The sequence below is a fragment of the Colius striatus genome, chromosome 2 (assembly GCF_028858725.1).
Source record: "Colius striatus isolate bColStr4 chromosome 2, bColStr4.1.hap1, whole genome shotgun sequence".
NCBI classification, from domain to species: Eukaryota; Metazoa; Chordata; class Aves; order Coliiformes; family Coliidae; genus Colius; species Colius striatus.
In genome coordinates this window covers 99,606,765-99,627,141 of record NC_084760.1, presented here as the reverse complement: position 1 = coordinate 99,627,141, position 20,377 = coordinate 99,606,765, and the positions used below count along the sequence as shown (strand labels likewise).

The following is a 20,377-nucleotide window of genomic DNA, read 5'->3' as shown; positions in this document are numbered from 1 at the left end:
TTACTCCTGATGAGACATCAAAACATCACCAATATCATATCCAAGACTCCTTCACTGATGCAAATCTTTCTCCTGATTATCAAGTTTCACTCCAGAGAAAATAGGAAATATTTAATTTGAAGTAACTTCCTAAGGGCCTGTCTTACAGAATAGCTATTCAGATTATCTCTCTGTATTAGCCCTATGTAAAGAAGCTTACTCTTTAACATTGCAAAAGTGTGTAAAAAGCAGCCCACTGTGAGAAGATTCACCTGTCTGTTCACAATGTATCAGGTACCTTGCTGAGATTTCCTCATGGAGTGTTTTCCATCAATAATATAATTTCTTTGTAACCAGCAAGCTAATACAGTGGGATGTCCCCTGAGTAGCTTTACCAAGAGCACATTAAGCTCTTAGTGAAGAATAAAAATTAACTCCAAATCCAATCCATGCCCTGTTTCTAAAAAAACCCAAACCAGTACGCTGAAACACCATTCTGCTTCAGGATGAACCCCCTTAAACGCTCTAAATCAACAATGATTTTTCATTCTCAGCTCCCAAGCTTCATTTTTATGGATCTATCCTAAACACATGCTTCTGTTTCCCAAGAATTATGCAGAATACCTGTTTTCTATCCAGATTCTCTAGCATCTGCTGCATCATATCTAACTCCATTTGCTGCAAAGGTTAACCATAGTTTCAGAGCAAAGTATCAATACATATCACTTCAGATAACAGAATTTCATGTTAATCTCAGCTGCTGTGCCTAGAGTTAAAACAAGCACTGCTGGTGTTCAGGAGACTCTGGTCTGGGAGTTATGGGTGCAAGTGGAAGGTGGACTGGAAAGGAAAGGAAGTTTGTTTATATAACTTGTGACAATTTCTTGTCTACCAGCAACTGCCTTTCTGAAGTTTCTATTCCCAAAAAAAAAAGAAAAAAAAAAAAAAAAGAGTATCTGGGGAGGGCAAGGCTGGTCCTCAGAAAATGAAGTTCCTCAAAAGTTATCCCACACCAAGAGGGGCAGACTGTCCTCCTGCCTCTGCATTGAGGGGATAGATCCCACTGTCCACAGACTGCCTCTTCTTCCTGAGGCTAGTGCATTTCAGTCATGTCCAAGAGCAGGAGAAGCCAGGGGCTTTTTCAGGACAAGAGGCATTGAGCACACATAAAGTGATACATCTCCAGGAAAGAAAAGCTACCCGAAGCATGAAGTAGAGAATTTGCAGGGATTTGTTTTGCTGTGATTAGAAACAGGTGTGGGAAAGAATTAAAAGGAGCTATAACTTTCACCTACAAACGTTCAAGTACACTATAGCAGTCACAAAACAGACACACAAAGTGCCAGGTTCCAGGCCTTTCTTGATATTTAAACTTCTGCCTCATCCCTCTGAAGCCTCATACTCCTACTCAAAATCAATACCTCTTCCTTGACCCATCCTGGTGTCAACTCTGTGGATCAACTCTGCTGAGAACCACATGCATCTCAGTTTAGTCCCATCCTCAGCCATGTAACAGCCTGCATTATATTTCTTCTTCCTGGCTCCCACCCTTCCTCACCATCCTTTTTCTCCTTTAAAACTCATCTGGGCTTTGGCCCCTAGTTTTGAAGCTATGTCTCTACTATAAAGTAGAGATATGAAATTTATTTTGTAACAGGCAAGCTCAAACACCCCTAAGTCTGATGTAGGCTGTAAGGAGCAAGCCATGGGTACTTCTGATGCCCCTCAGTTGCAGCAAAACGCTCTCCACATTACAACACAGCCCAGCACATCTATGGATTTCTCATCACCCTCTAATGGCTCCTCAGTCTCCTCTGTCTCTTGTTTCCTTTCTTCAAGAGCTCTTCAAAGCTCTATCCGGTGTCTCATCTTCTGTATCTTATCCTCAGGGAGCCTCCTCTCTTCACACTGATGTAACTATTACCTTTAGCTAAATGGCTCACAAATCTACATCTCAATAGTAAATTATATCCCTTGGTTTAGCCCTACACATTTAATAACACTTCTGATCTGCTGCCCTGGAAGGATGACTATTTGTCTAATAAGAAACTTTGCAGTTAGTACTGAAGAGCTTGTATTTTATCTTTTGTGTTATTTCCTTTTCTCCGTTACTGTTAATAGCAACATCTTTCCCATTTCTAAAACTTCAATTTTTAATATGTCTACCTACCAAAGCTGGAATATTTCCTGCCTTTCTGGTCCTCCTTCACATTAAAACAATTAAATCCAGTCACCATGCTTGTCCACATTGTGGTCTACTATAAATATTTCCCTCTTCAGTTCCTCAGTGCTCCCGTCTTTATCATCCTGTGATGAACTAAATTAAATATACACTTCACACTCTCAGGACCTGGTGCACTTAGATATAGTAAGGTAATGAGTCCACAGCAACTTTAATTACATTAAACACAAAATGCAGCAGCAATAACAAAAACAGCTTTGCCATATCCTCTGTGACTTCCCTTGTTAAATTTCCATTTCCTGCCCATAATCCTTAACTCTATGCCAAGGGCTGGGTAAAAGATTTCACTTGCTGCCTCCTTGCAGTGCCCATGCTGCACACACCCTCAAAGGGACATCAAAAAAGGCAACTCGAGCTTACATATAAGTCTCTCCTTCAGATTTGTGCCTGACTCATAATCCTGTTCCCAGACATCAGTTTTCACAAACCTTTTCAGAATCCTGAGATGAAACTGGCCAGTGTGTTGAAAACTAGGGGCAGAAAGAAGGACACACAGATAGCAGAATTACAAACAAATCTCATTTCCTTAGAGTAAAAGTGGGAGTGAAATTTAGTGAAACAGTTACACAATTTACTTATGAATTTAGTTGCCCGTTGATTTTCAGTTCAAGTAATTCCAGTGAAGGAGGTAAGAATTATTACAATTTAGCTGTCATCTTTATATTTCAGACGTAATTGCCTTGCAAAAGGCATGAAACAATGGCAGGAATTAAATGAATGCTACTGATTCAGGCTGTCCCACCATTTCAGAAAGCCAAGGCACACCTGTTTGTTCTCAGCATTTTCACTGCTTACTTCACACACCGGACTACAAATCGTTTCTTATGGGCTGCTGATGCTCTGCCAACACTGGTAAATCAAGCATGCCAAAGGAAACCTTCTAGTAGAGAGTTCAGCAGCATGAAACAGCTGGTGCTTATGTCAGGAAACTCTCTTAGCCTTCAAGCCGGTATGGATGCTCACACGCTGTTGATGGGCAGCCCTTCCTGGAGCACCTCTAGCTCTACACAGTAGAACTGCCCAGCACATTCCAGTGTCCAAGGATGTATAGCTTAATGTAGGTATCTACCTAAACAAAGATTATAGACTGCAGATCTATGTCCAAGATGGATTTTGTTAAACCTCCAGCTTTGAACAGTTAAATATAAGCAGTTCTGCTTGGACATAAAAAGAGTTCCAAGTATAAGTAACATCTGAAAATGGGGTCTATTTTCTTGTTATCCAGCTAAATGCCATTCACTTCCAGAGTTTATCATGTATAGTGATGTCATCCAAGAAAAAAAAAAAACAAACAGCATCTCCATGCCTATATTTTAATTGTTTTAGTAGCAATTTGGGACAATTTTGCAAGAATTACAGGTTTTCTTAAAAAATATTGTGTACTGACTTTTTTTCACACCGATATGCAGTTAGACTAGATGATCACTGTAGGTCCCCTTCAATTGAACTATTCTATTCTCTTTTTTCTTCTCTTTTAACACTGTGAAGATGTATTCAAATGTTAAAACTAAATTTTGAAAAGAAATTACATGATGCATTAAAGGTTCTGGATGTGGTCCTCCTCTATTTTAGGGTTTCTCCCTGAAGCAAGCCAATAAAAATGCTAACTTCTCAGAGTAACAAGAAGTTTGTCTTACTGTAAATTAAAGTCAGAGCTGGAGAACAAGAACTGCAGAGGAAAACTAAAATGTTTATTTTAACTTCATGAGGCTGAGGATCTTTATTTAATCTATAGCTGAAGTGCACAGTTGAATGAAATGAAAATTGAAAGAAGATTTGCCTATCAATATATGATGGAAGCAGGGAATTTAAGGAAAGTGCAATGGCACTAATACTTGTAAAGGTTTGTGCTGTGATTGTAAGTACCTAAGTATACAAACAAATCTTAACACAGGCGTTGAATATATATCTGTAACAGGAATTCAAAACCAGGAAATGCTCTAGGCAATGTCTATGTAAAACCCACATCAGTTGCCTGTATCAGTTAAAAAAATGGAGATACATTTAAATTACTACCCATTTGTGAGGAGACACAGCCTTTGATGCCATTTGCATTTCATGGAGAAAAACGAAAGCTTTCTGGGCCTGATTCTCTACAGATTTGCACCCAGGTGAATACTTGCACAGTTATACTGTAATCATTATAGAACTGATCAGTATTATAACTACTTGCAACTCCTAGTGTAAATAGAAATAGATTCCTAAAATTCAAAATGCTGGTGGGAAAGAAAGCAAGCATAAAGAAGCCAATCTACACATGTGCCATTTTCCCCTCTTGCTTTCTTTTCCTCACCTCACCCCTGTGAACATTGTTAAACTGCCTCGAGCTGGACACACCAAAACTTGCCAACTCGTCTCATTCAGCCCTTCTAAACTCCTAGCTTGAACTTCATATTTTCCATAGAGTATAATTCTGCTAAAAATCCCTTGATTGCACTTAACTTTCTCTTTTTACCATTCTGCCAGTATAATAGCCTGAAAAACATGGGGCTTTTCAAGTGGCATTTTCCTCTTTTCATGCCTAAAATGCTGCCCCTTCATTTCTTCACTTTTTCTCTCACCTATTTGTGAACCATCACTTCTGCTTCAGTCAAGCATATAGAAGCAAGCACTGAGCCAAGACATATTTGCCTTGGGTCAGGCAAACAGGGCCCATGTGGCCCACCCTTAGCCTGGGGCAGGATGAAAGGCCAACCAGGTCTCCTCACTGTTTGGTGACATCTGAGCTAATCCTCCCTTCGTTTGGGAACAATTACAGAAAGTCACCTGAAAGCATCTACAAATAAACCTCTTTCCAAAAGAGATAGTGCTTTTTCACCTCCAGCACTTACTCTTTTCTGCTGTCACTTACACTGGTGGGAGCCCAGGGTGCTTTCACAAAGGACTTTCTCCAGGTGCATGACTTGGCTTCCTTGCAGCTCATCTAGACTAGATATGTGGGGTTTTTTTTTTCTTTAAAGAATGAGACAAATGATAATTGTGTGTTTTCCCTTTTACTCTGTTTATAGGAGTAAAACTCACATTTCTTTCATGGTGCTTTTCGCCAGATCTGCATGCTGCTTAACAGTTAATTTATAAGTCCTCCTAAAGGTCTCAACTGATGGCAAAATCTCATGGAAAAGTAATTTCAAGAATAGACAAAACTGCAGTTTATAGAGGCAACATCTACTCAGACAGTAAAGATGGCCTCGAAGCTACATTTAATAGCAACGGAATACTTTTATTTTAGTCATATATGGTGGCTCAATTAAGCTTTCCAGTCAGTTTACACAAAAGCAGGAAGCCTGCCCTAGCCCCATTGTTCTTCATAGGCTGTCCATTCATCAGAGTAGTTCACTGCTAACTACTCCTAGGCTCAGCTTGAAGATTGTAGCTGCCAGATGTAGAAAGTAGACTGAAATTTGCTTATTCAAACTATTTTCCAGCCTACAGCCAAAAGATACTCTTTGGTATAATTCCAGCTTACAGCACGCCAAAGGCAAGAAGTCCATGCTTGAGTCAAAGCAAAATTTTCACAAGCCCTGAGTTCCAATGCTAAATCCTACACAGATTTCAAGTAACTCTTCATTTACTGATTAAAGTTAATTTATATAAAGTTCATTTATTATTATCTAGGGCATGTTTTTGCCCTTACGGGGCAAAGCTTGACATAACCACCTATTTTCCCATCTTACAGTGGGAAAATACAGTGACTTACAGTGCTACCTAGAACAGGCAGAGATGATACTAGGGGACAGGATGGATGAGAGGTAACTGGGTAACTGCACTTTTGCTCATCTGCAGACAGCTGCTTTCCAACAATTGAGGCAGTACTTCACTCTGATGTGCCCCGTTACTGCTGTGGTGGTGGCCATGCAGGCATACAGGGTGGCAATGGGATGGCGGGAGGATCCTGCATGCCAGATAATGCCATAGAGGAGGTCCTGCCACAAGAGACTCCAGTTGGTAGTGAGTTTAAGTAGTACCTTCAGTTTAACAGAGGAGACTTGCACAACTCTAGGTTTATCAAGGCTTCACTTGCAGAGTCCACACAGTACATTTTTTCTGGGAGGAGAGAGGCTGGGTTTTAAGATGGACAAGAGATTAAATTTCTCTTTGATTGAAAGAATAGCATTCATTATGTCAAATGAGTCAACTCTTCCTGTCACATTAGAGGCCACCTTCAAGGCCTTAGCCTCATACTTTAAATCTCAACTAAAATCTAGCTTGTCACCTGCATCCTTGTCACAGGAGTAAATTGCTGGCTTGACAACAGCAGCTGCAAGAGACTCAGCTGAAGTTGTGCAAGAAAGCAGCTGAGCATTTGGCAGGCCTATTCTTCACCACTGGAGATGAGGACATTGACCAGTGTTCATGGCACTGCAGCTCTGTCACCACTCTCTTCAGTCAAAATAGAAAGCAACCAACACTGTATATATGAGCGGTAGGGAGAAGAAAAGTCCTCTATATAGACACTATTACAATTGCTGATATTGTAACCATCACCTAGATAAGAGTGATGAATACACTAGAAGTCTGGAGGTGGGAAAAAGTTATTCTGATGATCAGTTACTAAAGGGTTTGTTTCAGGTGTTTTGAGAAAAAAAAAAAAGAAAAAAAGCTGTATTCCATCAGAACATCAAATGAAGTATTGCTTAAAAACATCTGCCTCATGTTAAGATGATTAAGAAAAAGCATATTAAAATTAAACCAGAAGATGGTTAAAGTTCCATCTCAAAACATTCCCTTGCCTTTTTTTTTTTCCTTTCAAGCCAAATAAACTTATTTGGGAAAAAAATCCACTTCTGTTTACCATTCTGTCACTGGAATCAGAAAAAAAAAGGGGATATAAAAGGGGAGAAATAAAATCAAATTTCATCTACTCTTACATGCTACCCCTCAGTTTCCTCATTTACATTTTACTTCTTTAACTTGTATTAATGTTGCCAGAATTAACCAATAGTGACTCCTTCCAGGTTGTTCAAAGATTACAAGTCATGTAATACAATTTTTGTATTTACAAATAAAACTTTAGGCCATATCATCAAATATACAGGACAAGGTCCTAACTTTCTCTTCTCTAATTACCAAATCAAAATAACACAAGTTCTCTTGTCTTTCAAACTGTTTCATTGTCTAGGTGTATCACTGTCTAGGTTACCTAAATTTGTAAAACACATTACATTAAAACATCCAGTGTGAGCTATGTACCAAATTTATATACCAAGCGTAACAATTTCTACATTAAATTATATGCTCTAAACTGGTAAATTCAGGCACAAAATGACCACAGGTGTATCTATTTGCAATAAAAAAAAAGTGGATCTAAGATTAGAATATTTAGTTTGGCAGGAACAGACTGAGGCTCACCACATTTCTTCATTCCTACAGAAATGTTATTTTTGTCACTTGCAATATAAATTAGCTTTGTGTGCCCAACATGTGAAATACCTTTTGGACAGAACTGACTTTATTAAATTAAAAGATAGATGGATGGAACCACTGAGTTCATAATCAAATGACTGCTTTTGAATTTTCTCCAAAGCATGCAGTACTTAGGAAAAGCATGCAAACTGCAAATTAAACTCTCAGTTATCCTCAGCAACCTGACAGCCTGGCCCAAGAAATACTGCTAAGTCTGGCAGATTGAGAGAGTGATGTGTTCATTGCACAGAGGTGTGAGGAACGCAGCCCACCCTGGCTCATCTCACAGGGCACAGCTGGTGAACTGTACACAAAGAGAGGAAACAAGCAGGTTTGAGGAGAGGAGGTGAGAAGGGGCCTGAAGTAAAAGTGGGAGATAGTTTTGCTTTCCTTCATATCCTGCTGCTGTTTCAGCCAAGAAGCTTTCACTGTCAGCTTGTCTGAAAAAGTGTTTTCTACCCAAACAGTTTTTGGACAGCAGAATCAATATTATTGATTAATGTATTTGGAACTAGGAGTGCTATTGAGTTTCTTCAAGTGCTCTTCACCAGCCTTCAAACATGGCCTTTTCACATTTTCAGTCTACAGCACCTTCACACAAGACACCTGGCAGTACTGAGCTGGAAGAGAACGTGTTCTACTGAGACAGAGGCAAACATCAATAAAACGTCTTCCAAGCATTTGCACCCTCCTTATCTGTGTCTCTCTTCTTCCACTTACATACTCTGAGATACTCTCCCTGCCTCCATGCCACTTAGTTTTTGTGGAGCATCAAAAACCCGTATGTCTTCATCAAGGCTCTTCTCTTCAGCTATCTTGTTTCCTCCTAACATAGGCAATAGGTCTCTGAATCTAACACAGAACTTCCCTAGTCCAAAAACACTGAGTAATTAATATTTCTCTCCTCTAACTTCCAACAGTCCCTTCCCACCACGTAGCACAGTGTTGGTCATGTGGCATGCAAGTAGGCATGAATTCACTCTCAAACTTAGAGTAAAATGGAAGGATTATGCCAAGACCTCCAAGAAAAACTCATTCTTCACAACTGGGAGATTACAGAGAACTGAGAAGCCCAATAAGCATGTTCCTAAAGCTAGGTCTACTTTTTAAATCTTTCCAGGCATGGATTTTGACTTAAGAATACTGTAGGTAAGGTAAAGAGCAATTCCACCATAATGGGACACACTAGTCTATCAAAATGACAGTGACCACAGAGCTTGACAGGCAAAAAATGCTGGTCTACTGGAAGAATGTGTTCTTTTCAGGGAACATCTATCAGCAAAAGAACTATTTTACCTGTATAAGTATATGAAACATGAAGACAGGTCCTTGACAAGGACTGAGGCAGTGGATCTCCTGCTAGAGCAGACCAGTTCACAGTAGCTACCTTTTCTATTCTCCTGTACAAAGCACAGCTTAGACACAATGAGAAATGACTTTGGATGACATAATTCCAGTCTGAGTAGCACTGTTTGACAAGTGTTTTGTTCAATCATAACATAAATTGCTTACTTTTTTCAGCTGCCCGCATCTTCAGCTTCAGGAAACCATGTCTGGCTGCTCCATACTTGTTCTTAAGAGGCACTAGAAAGCAAACTTTTGGAAGTAATCCCTGTGAAGTCAAAACAAAGCCATAATCAAAATTTACTGCTGGCTTGTGAAAGGAATAAAAACAGTTCAATTTTAACATCTTTCCAACACTCAGGTATTCAGTTTCTAGATTAGCATTTATCTCTACTTATTTTATATCGTAGTACTCAGATTTGTGTGAGACAATATACTTTATACTATGAGAAGAGTATAAGTGCAGAGTAAACTGCTCCAGATCTAGTGACGGAGATTGAGACATCTCTATAGCATCTCAAGGGGTCAGTTTTAATCAACTAGTACTTTTATCCCTAATTCATAGATCTCTCAGCCTTGATTCAACAAGCAAGTTTAAATTACTGGGACAGCTACATTGAACCAAGCACATGTTTGCAAGATTGTGGTAAAAACAAAGGTACAAACAAAACATAACAATGTAAAATAAATAGGAAGATAAGCAAGGTAATGAAGAGCAAGAAAAACAAAATCCATATTTCAATGACTTTTGAGAAGATCAAAATGAGCAAGTGATACATAAATTATCATAAACAGAAATCAAGGTATTTCTCATCGTAACTCAAAGATCAGTACACTTGAAAAAAAATCAATTTAATGCTGTAGTACAGTCAGTCATTAAAAACACTTGCTCAAAACACATCAGGCAAACTACATACTCTGCAATACAGGCTTCTTTTTTACTACAGTAATTGAAATATTACTTTGGATTCCAAAGTTTCTTACCTGCATTTGAAACATAATTCAGTTTTTGTTTTTCTAGAGACAAGGATTTATTTTTTTTTAACAAAGGAAAAATAATATGACAAACAGAAGAATTACCCTAAAGGGATAACACCTTACTGCTGGGCTTGATTCTCAAGTGGCACAAATGAGCACAGCTGAGTTGCTTTTAATGAGTTGCTCCCACAACACTTAAAGGTTTGGCTTCTTGCTGCCTTGTTGCTGCCATTTTTTGCAGTTAGTTTTGGTTTTGTCCTTTTTTTTTCAACTAACTTCTTAAATATACAGATGTGACCAAGTGTATAAGAAACCCAACTGTTTTCTATTATATCCTCAGATTTTTTTTTTGAGCTGTGAACTATGACAGCCCTATGGAATCAGCATCCAAAAGTTTTCAGAGTCCCGTTTGTTCTCTAAGTCTCCATGTTTATTTAGTTTATTCTGTGTTCTTCTAAACCAAGAGAGAAAAAGAATACAAAAATACTAGATTATTTAATAAGAAGAACAATAAAACAAATAAAAATATAGCAAATTTATTTGCTAAATGCCAGAAGATGTGTTTAAGACATATTTAGGAATAAGAATACCTTAAAATACACTAAGCTTCCCCTTGAAGATGGAGTAAACGTTTACACCTCCCTCCCCTGTCTTTTGATCAACATCTTCCCACTCCAGGGAAGCAACTTAAATGACTATTTTCTTACAGATCATGATCCTTCAAGAATTACAGAAAAGGTCTTCTACATTAATTAAATGCACTTTTCATGAGATCTGTCTGCAAAGTGGAAATTTGCCTGGTTGCCTGTCAAGAATAATTTTAGACCAGTACCTAGGTAAGCACAGATTAACTTTTTGGAAATCAGTATCTAAATCTGTCTTTTACACTGGGTGAAGTTTTCCTTCTAAACTCAGTGACTGATAAAGGAGAGCTTCTGGATGCTTTTATCTGGAGTGAGAAAATAGCATAGTACTCTGCAACCAATGCATCTGCAAGGTTTACAAGCCAAATGCATGCTAAGAGATACATATGTGAAACAGAGCTGAAATGACAGTCAATGGTAATCAAAGAAATAGATTTATATCTGCAGACAAAATGTTCTCTAATTCATTAAAACTTTCTCCCACGTTGTCTGGTTTGCTTCTGAGGGAATCTAACTTACTACTGCTATAGAAGTGGCTCTGCACTAGTGCCTTAGCACTAACAAACCAATTCAGTTCTTTACAATTATGTGTCCATATATCAAGCTGTATACCCCTGTGACCAAAGGGAAAATATCTAAAAGTTCTTCTTCAAACAGAAATAGGCAGAGTAGCAATTAGTTGCTAAATTGAGACACAGATATTTTTTCCTCAAAGTCTGTGTTGCTTTCTAGGATTATTGAAACTAAATCTCCCTTGATGATACTCAAAAAAAAAAAAAACCTAGCCTCACAACCCAGTGCAGGTGAAGCAGATGATTATAGGATTAAGATGTTTTTATTAGTTCTAATTCTTTCTTGATCTGTAATGTATGTACACTGTCATTCACCACAAACTATTCAGTGGCCTAGTTAAAAATAGCGGTTTCACTCCTTTTTCCCAGCAGGGAGGTGTTCACACTGTAGCTGGTACTAACAGGCTTGTTAGGGAAACCAAGGACAGAGCAAGAAAAAGGTCTGAAACTTTGACTTGTATAGGGTTTGGAGGGGTTTTTTGAGTCCCTTTGTATTAGATCAGGAAAGCAAATACCACTAAACCAGACAGTGACTGGGTCACATGCAGAAGCCTTTTTGTATGCAAGTTCTAAGTGTGCTAGGTTTCGTGTGTCCTTGTCTTTCATAGAACACACACAGGTATCCCACAGAAATGGAGATTTGCAAGAGAAACAGACAAGATTAAATGTCTAATCATGCAAAGCCTTGCAGTAGACAAAGACCCAGACATTTATACTGCGTCATTTTCTTGGTTGTATGATTAATATATAATAAATCAGACAATTTTCCAAATGTAAAAACAATATCCAATGCATGTATAACTTTTGAAGCATGCTAGATAATTACAGGACTGAGGAATAGACTTGAGGTACTTAGTGCTGTGAGACAATTTGTAGCATAGCACTTGATGTCCAGGGATGTCCACTTAAAAGCAAAATAAAGTTTTGGTCAGTATTTTTTTTTCCTTCCAGTAGCTGGGAAACAAAGCACAAAACAAATGACAAGTAAACACTCAGCCACAGGAAGCCATTAACAACAGTGGGCACCAATTAGGGCCCAGCAGGTATCCTTTACACCGCCTGGTGCTCTAGCTCCTCCTCAAATACTTTGGCATAACACTCTCAAACTCAGGTTTAGGAAACAACAGGCTGTTTCATTTACTCAGCAATTTGTAGCCACATATTCCTGCTGATAGGCCCATAAACCTGTTTGTAGTCTTCTTCTGTTTCCCTTCAAGTTTGTGTCATTAGAAACTACAATTACTGTCTGTCCAAAGAGAATACTTTTCAGGAAAGAAAATAAAATCGAGATACTGTGATCCCTTTCCTCTTTGTCTCTCTCTCTCCTTTTCAACCTCTCTTTTGGAGGAGAATGCACAACACAATGACTGATGTGAGGAAAATCAGCTCACAGAGAAAATATTTGTAACTTGTCAGATGTTGCAGATTTTTTCCCCTAAAGTGCAGCCTTTTTGGTTGAACAGACTCGAAAAGCTATTCTCAAAATTAAGCCAAGACCTTAATTAATTAAGAACCACATAAAAAGGTATTCTACTTCAGCCAAAACTGTTCCACAAAATATATGCAATATTAGCTACAAGTATTTTGTATATGCTACTCAAAGGACATCAATAAATTATCCAAGCCTCTCCAAGTCAATCACAGATTGTGTTTTGCATTATTAGGGTAAAAAAAACCCCAAAAAGCAAAACTCCCTACAATTTTGCTAAAATATGACACAAACAAGATTCTTATTTTTGCTTTGTGGGATTGTATTTTTTTTAAAGCAAGTTGGAATCTCTCAGAACAAGATTTTGTCACTTTGCCACTGTTTCATCAAAATAGCATTATTATAATGGCGGCATTATATCACTGCGGCATTATACCACTGCAAAAATCAGAGGCAAGCCAGAACCCAGCCTAGAAAATCAAGGTATCTTTTTGTGTCACAATATAACGTTGATATGGGTGGAACAACCAACTCAGCTCAACTGATTTAGTCTTGCCTTTTCAACCACTAAGAGACAAGGTCCTCTCATGTGTTACTTCTGCTTCCATCATTGCTGCTAGGTAAAAGTTAATCATAACATTACCAGTTAATGGTTGAGCCTCTCTTGATGTTTTTGACACTACAAGAAAATAAGTAAAACAAACCTTGACTGGCCTAATTCAGAGCTTTTCATATCAGGCCTTCAAGACATAATTCTCTCTAGTTTTTCTTAATTTTTAGTAATTTCATATTCTACCCCCATCTCTGTCACTTCAAAAAGATAATCAGCAGATGAAGCAACGAGTTTCCAATAGCACTTTCTGTTAAAATCCCCACTGGCTGCTGGCAAAGATGTCCTCAGCTGGCTATCCTCTAGTTCCCTGCATCACCTCTGCCAACAGTTCTTACCAAAGCTCCCATATCCAGCTCCTCCAACAGCTCACCAGGAGCAGCTCACAAGCAGTCTCTGCATGTAGCAAACCCCACAATCTGCACTGGAAAACACCAACAGCAGCAAGATAAATCCTGTAACAGAGATTCCCAGACTGTCTGTTTGATGAGTTTTAAAGAGTAACCAGCTATATGCCTTAAGCCTCATGACATGCATCTGGGTACTCTCTCACAGGTGTGTGATATTGAGGTGCCCTTATGGTTCTGTTGTGTTGACAGCCTAGAAACTTCACAGTGTGTGTGTATATCCTCAGCTCACCTGGCCAGTGCTCATGTTATGGGCTAGCAAACACTAACTATTGCGACAACACTACAGCCAAGTTTTTCACCACTGTTGCTTTGTAGCTTAGCACTTCAAGGAGACTGTGTAGCCATCAAATTGAGTACCTGGTCTGTTACTCTGGGCTCAGTGGGGAACCAAGTGGTTGAAGGGTCTGCATCACTATTGCCTGCATGCTAGAAGTCAGGAGTGCTGCACAACTGATGTTCCTCAGTAACACAGGAAAACACTACACACAGGCAATCCCAGGTACAGCAAGCTTGCCCATTGCTGCAGATTTAGAGCTGTCACCAAACCAAATGCATGCAGATCCATGAGTGCATGCAGGCCCAACCATCCTCCATCATAGCTAAAAGGATCCAGGTACGGTGGACATTGACTGAATCTTCTTAACAAGGGTTATTTATTCCATTTCAGATTAGCTTTGTGTTACCACTTCTCAAAAAGAAATTTGGGACACAAAATTATATATTTAAGCTTAGTGCACAAATCCCCACACAAACCACCGACTAATAAGAAATTGTAGAACTGTATGTGTGTATATATATGTGTATAAGCAATCCTTTCAGCACTTAGAAAACATTTTTGAAAACTCCAGCTTAAACACTGAGATCAAAAGAGGAGGTCTCCCTGGTCTACAGTCACCTACAAATCAGGTGGCTCATCAAAGCCAGTCATCTAGGCTCCTTCTGTAGTCAAGCAAGAGAGATAAGTGCCTCTAGATTGCCATTTATCCCATTCTAGGATAGGTGAGTAAAACAGGTGGGATGAATCACCTTGGCATTGCTATCGGCCATGTAGGGGAGGGGGCATCTTAGATGACTACCTTAGAAGGGATACTTAGCTTTTAACAGCTAATGTTAAGAGGAATCCCATGCTACAAGATTAGAAAGGATTATAAAGACACACACTTGCGAAAAGTTCATGTTGTATTTAGGCTTGCAAAGAAAGTAAAACTTTACATACCCTGGGGAAAAAAAAATCATTATTCAGTCTCTATCATTCAAGCTGTAGATCACTGGATCTATAGTGATAGACTATAGTCAGACTATAATAGTCTGACTATGTAGACTATAATAGTCAGAGGGTTTGGGGTTTTTTTCATGTTTTCCTAAAGAAATATGATTCACACTGTTCTGCTTTCCCAAGCAAATGAGGTTCACATTCTGAATGTTAAGAAATTATTTGTTGCCAACCTATTAGCTGATTTCAGCTAAATATGACAGGGATATATAAAAAAACCTAAAAGATGTTGTGGGAGCACATTACCAAGTAAAGGACAGACATATGAGTGCTGACCAAAGAGCAAGGTAGGAACACAGCATCCACCAGAGACCAGAGGTGAAGCCAAAAGAGCTGTTTTAAGGTACAACTCAGAGGAGAAACTTGTTTAGCTCACTGTTTCCATTCATCCCACACCACAGTGTCAATTAGAGACAACAGCTTTTCACATCTGTTGTTCTTCATCAGTGCAAGGTTTCTGCTTCAATTTAGCAGATCAAAAATTAATGCAAACCCAGCTTTTGTTAGTAATAACTCTCAATGGTACCTCTTGCACTATTAAACCACATAGCACTGCTTTGATTTCTCCATGCTAAATAAGTACTTGCAAGCAGGTATAAATGTAGGTAAGTCCACACAAACAAAAAACTGAGACCAAACTTTGAATAGAGAATGGTATTTAATACTTTGATGAGATCCACACCTGGCATTCTTGCAATGCTAGCTGTCAAAGGAATTGGAAAATTCAGGTTTGTGCCAGTAACATACACGATCTTCAGTCGCCAGTTGTCCAGCTTCTCCCTGCACGGGAAAGACAAACTGTTACTTCACAAGTCCTAAATAAACCAAACTCAAAAAGAGGTTGAGAAAGAAGCAGATAATGCATTTACTGTTTTTCTCTGTTCGTTTCTTACTGTCTTTCCTTTTTATATTTTAGCCTTCTCATATTAATTATTTGCAAAATGAAAAAAGCATAAAAATGCAAAACCACAAAAATGTGATTAAGCAAGCAGCTGATTGAAAGTGGCTACAAATTCTAGAAGTCAGAGCCTGGTCTCACGAAACAAGTAAGATGTAGTCATGAGATTTGTAAGATGTAGTCACGAGATTTGTCTTTCACTGCATTGCTGGAGTTGGCCAAAAATATTCACAGATACTTGCCAGCACTATACTGATCTTCAGGCATTAACAAATAACTGTCACGATCACAACTGATACACTGGCCTACATACAGTATTTCACAGTTTGTGTTCCTTTAAAAACAGCCATAACCCTGATATGCTAATAACCTTACTGAAATTCAAAATGGTTAAGAAGAGGAGCAAGAGCTTTAATTACCTTGTTAGTTTACAACCATTTCACCTGTCTTATTCCCATGTCTGGTGTTGCATTCCAGTAATTTTAGCACTGGAAGGCTGGTGAGATGTGAAAGGACCATAAAACAGAGACATTAGGAGACACCACTGAGATCAACACATCACACACTATAGTTTTACAGCTCCATTTTCCAACGATGCTAGCCAAAGAAAGTCAAAGCCTGGGCAGGCAATGAGTAGAGCAAAGAATCATCTGTGTTTCATACATCCACTTGCTTCAACCCTTCATAACCTATTGGATATATACATTCCTACACAGAACAACTGCAAGTTGGGTTCAGAAGAGCAGTGAACTCAAAGGATTAAAGCACTTATTTGCATGCCTTGCTTCACTGCAGACATTCTTTGTGTGAGTTTTCTTGTAATACCCGCTACATCCAACAGTGAAAGAGATATTGTCAGGTCCTCTGCTAGAGCAGAACCCTGCTTTCAGGTCCCCTGCACTCAGTTTTTCCACATTTCTCCTCAATATTCCTTTTTCTTCTGAAAAAAACAAAAAAAAAGGACCTGGAGAAAAGTTCCAGAATTACCATCTTTTGCTCCTACAAAACCTCTATTTTTTACTACAGACTGGCCCAACCAGGCCTGAAGTCTGTAGGATATTTGCTCAAAACAAAACAGCTGTCCAGATTAAAAATGAGTGACTGTTCACATATATGCATTACATACCCAAGCTAAAGACTTTAAGTCCTAATACAGTTTTACAAGCTCCATCAGTACAAATGACTCAGTAGGATCAAGAGTTTCACACCTTCTAAGGTGCACTGCAGACACTTTAAAAGCAATGAAATGAACAGGTTCTGGGTGCATGCTTCTGACCATGTCTACTTTAGCAACCGGCACAGTACAGTGGAAGCTGAACCTGTGGAACAAAATTCAATGCTAAGGATCTAACATCTACTTTGGGATTTTTACTTTGGGCTACCTCTAATCTGGATCTGTGGACCGAAGCACCCACTAGTAGCTGGCATGCATAAGGTGAAGCACTTCCTCCACCCCTCTGACCTCAGCCCTGCTCCAGGATGTGAGATGCCAAGTGCCAAGATGGGGCAACTGGAGATTCACTTCAAAGTACATTGCAGGTCTAAACTGCTTAGCTCTAAAGACTCTCTCTACCTAAATATAAGCGGTTTAATGTATCTCAAGTATTTCCAGTTAAAACTGGTAGGATAAAGATGATTAAAAGCTTGACAGGAGTCACAGTCACTTATTTTAATATGCTTGATTTCATCACCATTGCTTTTTTCCTGCTCTGTACCCAAAACACTCTGGGGCTCCCCATATCTGTGCAGACAGGCGTGCCAATGAACGAGTGTAAGTAAACATGTACAGCCTTTACAACAAAAGAGGTGATTCCATTTGGTTCTACAAGTGTGGTTTACTGCATAGATAGATCTTGGCAGGAAAAATATTGTGGTGGGGTTTAAAAATATCATTTCCATATCAAGCTGATTGGCATTATATTAATGCATACAACTCCCTGTGGAAAATACTCTCTTTAAACAAGCTTAAGGTAATGAAAGAGGAGAAAATGAGCAGGTGTTTCATTTTAGACTTCAAGGTCCCAATGATGCAGTTGATAAGACTACAGAAAAGTTCACCTATTTTGTAGGTGCAGGCCCAGGCAAAGGAAGCCTGTATTTTCTGGTCAATGATGTAATTATTTGACATTAACATACAGTGGGAAACAGGGACATGGAAGCCCTGAGCAATAATGTGTGATCGACTCCTTTAAAAAGAAGCATTAGCATACTTTTACAAATCAAAATGACAATGTAGTAATTGGATACAGTGACTTTTCCACATGGGCTTCCAGACCCATTGGCACACGAGTGTGGGAAGAGTTTGCCTGGAGGCCGCTCATGCTGGTTCTGCAGCACAGCTACCACCAGGCATCAGGCTGCAGACAATTCAGAGAACACTTTCACTGGCAGCTGCAAGTCAGAAAAATGAATGGGAGAAATGTTTCTTAAAAAAAATCTTGAAGAACAACATACAAAAATAGATTGGCAGTGGCTTGAACAACATAAAGCAATTGAAAGCTTTCTTAAATGTTAAACAAGCTTCATTTAAAGGACGTAAATAGCCGATCTGATTTTTAAAAGCTTCCTTTCCACTTCAGCCTCCATCACCAAATTATGTTTTTATCAACCCTTAAGCTTTAACAGAATTCCCAATTTTTTAAAAACAATTCCTACTATGAAGCAGTCTTGAAACTTTGCTGGGCACCAGATAAAACAGTGAATGCAGGAATCTATCCTATCTCCTCCCCACCTGCAACTCTTGGTTTGCTTTATACAAATGTCAGCATGGATAAGACTCCCATTCTGGCAACAGTTACGCCTTGTGATCTGCATCCTTCCCCTGTGCAGAGAGTGCCATGACTCCTGACAATTCATTCAAATGATTCTGGAGCCCAGGCCAGGCTCTCAGGTGAACCAGCTTGGCCTAAGAACAATTAGGAAACGCACTTTTCCACAGCTAGTTGCCACTGGACTCCCATAACATCGCAGCTTAAAAATCAGTAACAGTCAAGGGGTAGTCTGACTTCTAGTAAAGGGAAAAGTATGGAGAGATGTATATAAAGTGACACAAACTTGCTTGCCACATTTCCAAAATGCTGTAGAAATATAAAAGATCCCGTGCTGTACTTGGGCAGCATTTTTTTCTTTTCTGTCTGACAAAATTAACAGGATGTTTCTCCGTCTGCCTGGGAAAAGGACAGTGCTTAACTAGCATCAGACTGAAGCCGATGTGACTTTACAATTAGAGCAGCCTCTGTCTGAGCACCAAGATGCATTGCTTTAGAAAACCCTTAAATTAAACACTGAATTTTAAATTCATACAAACTTCCCATTTTGGCTTAATAGTGACTTATATTAATTCAGCCTAAAACAACTGCTTAGCAGCATAAACTAAACATAGGTAATTTTAAATTGAGTGTTAAACACAAGGTTTTTCCACTGCATTATCTAAGTCAGTATTAAACCAACCTGAATTTTAGGGCTAATTTTGCAGTGTATATAAACCAGTAAAGTACTCAGAAACAAGTATGCTACAAGTATGCATCACTGTTCATATAAATAAACCAAAACTTTTAACACAGCGCAGCCTTTTCAATCCTTTCTTTATAAACATTTGGTAAAATACAAGTGAACACACTGTTCACTCAACATTTCCCCAATCTTTACCCATAAAAAAAAAAAGGCCCAGATGGTTCAGTACTTTTTAAGGGGACTAATATTTTACAGAAGTCAAAATTGAGATTCATATGTCATGATTAAAAAAATTCTCTCTCAACAGTGACTGTGTTGCTCCTAAAATAATTCAATGCAGTATTGCCCTGTTAAGTACAGAGAAAAGTGTTTCCTTTAGAAGAGGAAATTCTCTTAAGGAAGTTGTTTTAAGATAAATAAAAGTTCAGGATGAAGCCAGCAAAAGGTGTGAAGGATTTCTCTTTGATTTCACAGCTTGTGTATTTGGGTTCAGACACAGACTACATTTTATGCACATATTAATAGGATGCTAATAAGCCTACAACTCTACTTTAACAGGGACCTGTAGAGACAACCTGATATGTGGCACCAGATACTAGCTGTCTTAAGCAGGAGATTTATTTCCCTCCTCATGCAGGGAAAGAATCAGACTACGTATTTTGAATTACATGTTCAGACAAAAACTCTTGCCAAGTTAAACTATTAATTTTGTCAGAGTGTTTCTCAGTGAAAGTAACCTTCAAAAGATCAAGATAGAAACCAAGCCTTTTAGGGTAACTAGGAACAGGTTTTACTCTTCACTGGTAATCTTATATGCAAAATAAGGTCACTCAGTTGCAAACCTACTTAAATTAGTAGGTCATGAAAACAACCTGGCTATCAAAATCATAGAGTAAAGAAATTGGCAGCATGTATCTAAATAGCTTGCTTCATCTCATAGAAAACTTTCAGAGATCCTATTTAGTTGTAAACTTCAAAGATATTTTGAAGTTAAATCTTTTAGGTTTCTTAAATTGCACCTGCAAAATTTATAAAAAGAGATGGAAAAAACCAAAAAGTAGTAGGCAAGACTACTCTCAGCTGTGTATATATCCTAGTTGACAGCTAATCTTAAGAAAAAAATCTAGAAATTATGTCTAGTA

General features: G+C 38.6%; 1 long non-coding RNA gene across 1 annotated transcript in view; it reads right to left on the bottom strand.

Moving 5' to 3' along the window:
• Positions 1-15,659, bottom strand: part of LOC133625019 (uncharacterized) — a 36,017-nt gene extending 20,358 nt beyond the window's left edge. Inside the window, exons 1-2 of the long non-coding RNA XR_009818313.1 lie at positions 15,567-15,659; positions 9,137-9,236 (exon numbers count right to left, since the gene is read on the bottom strand). This is a non-coding gene — a long non-coding RNA (uncharacterized LOC133625019). The remainder of the gene's footprint in view (positions 1-9,136; positions 9,237-15,566) is intronic.
• Positions 15,660-20,377: the final 4,718 nt, after the last annotated feature.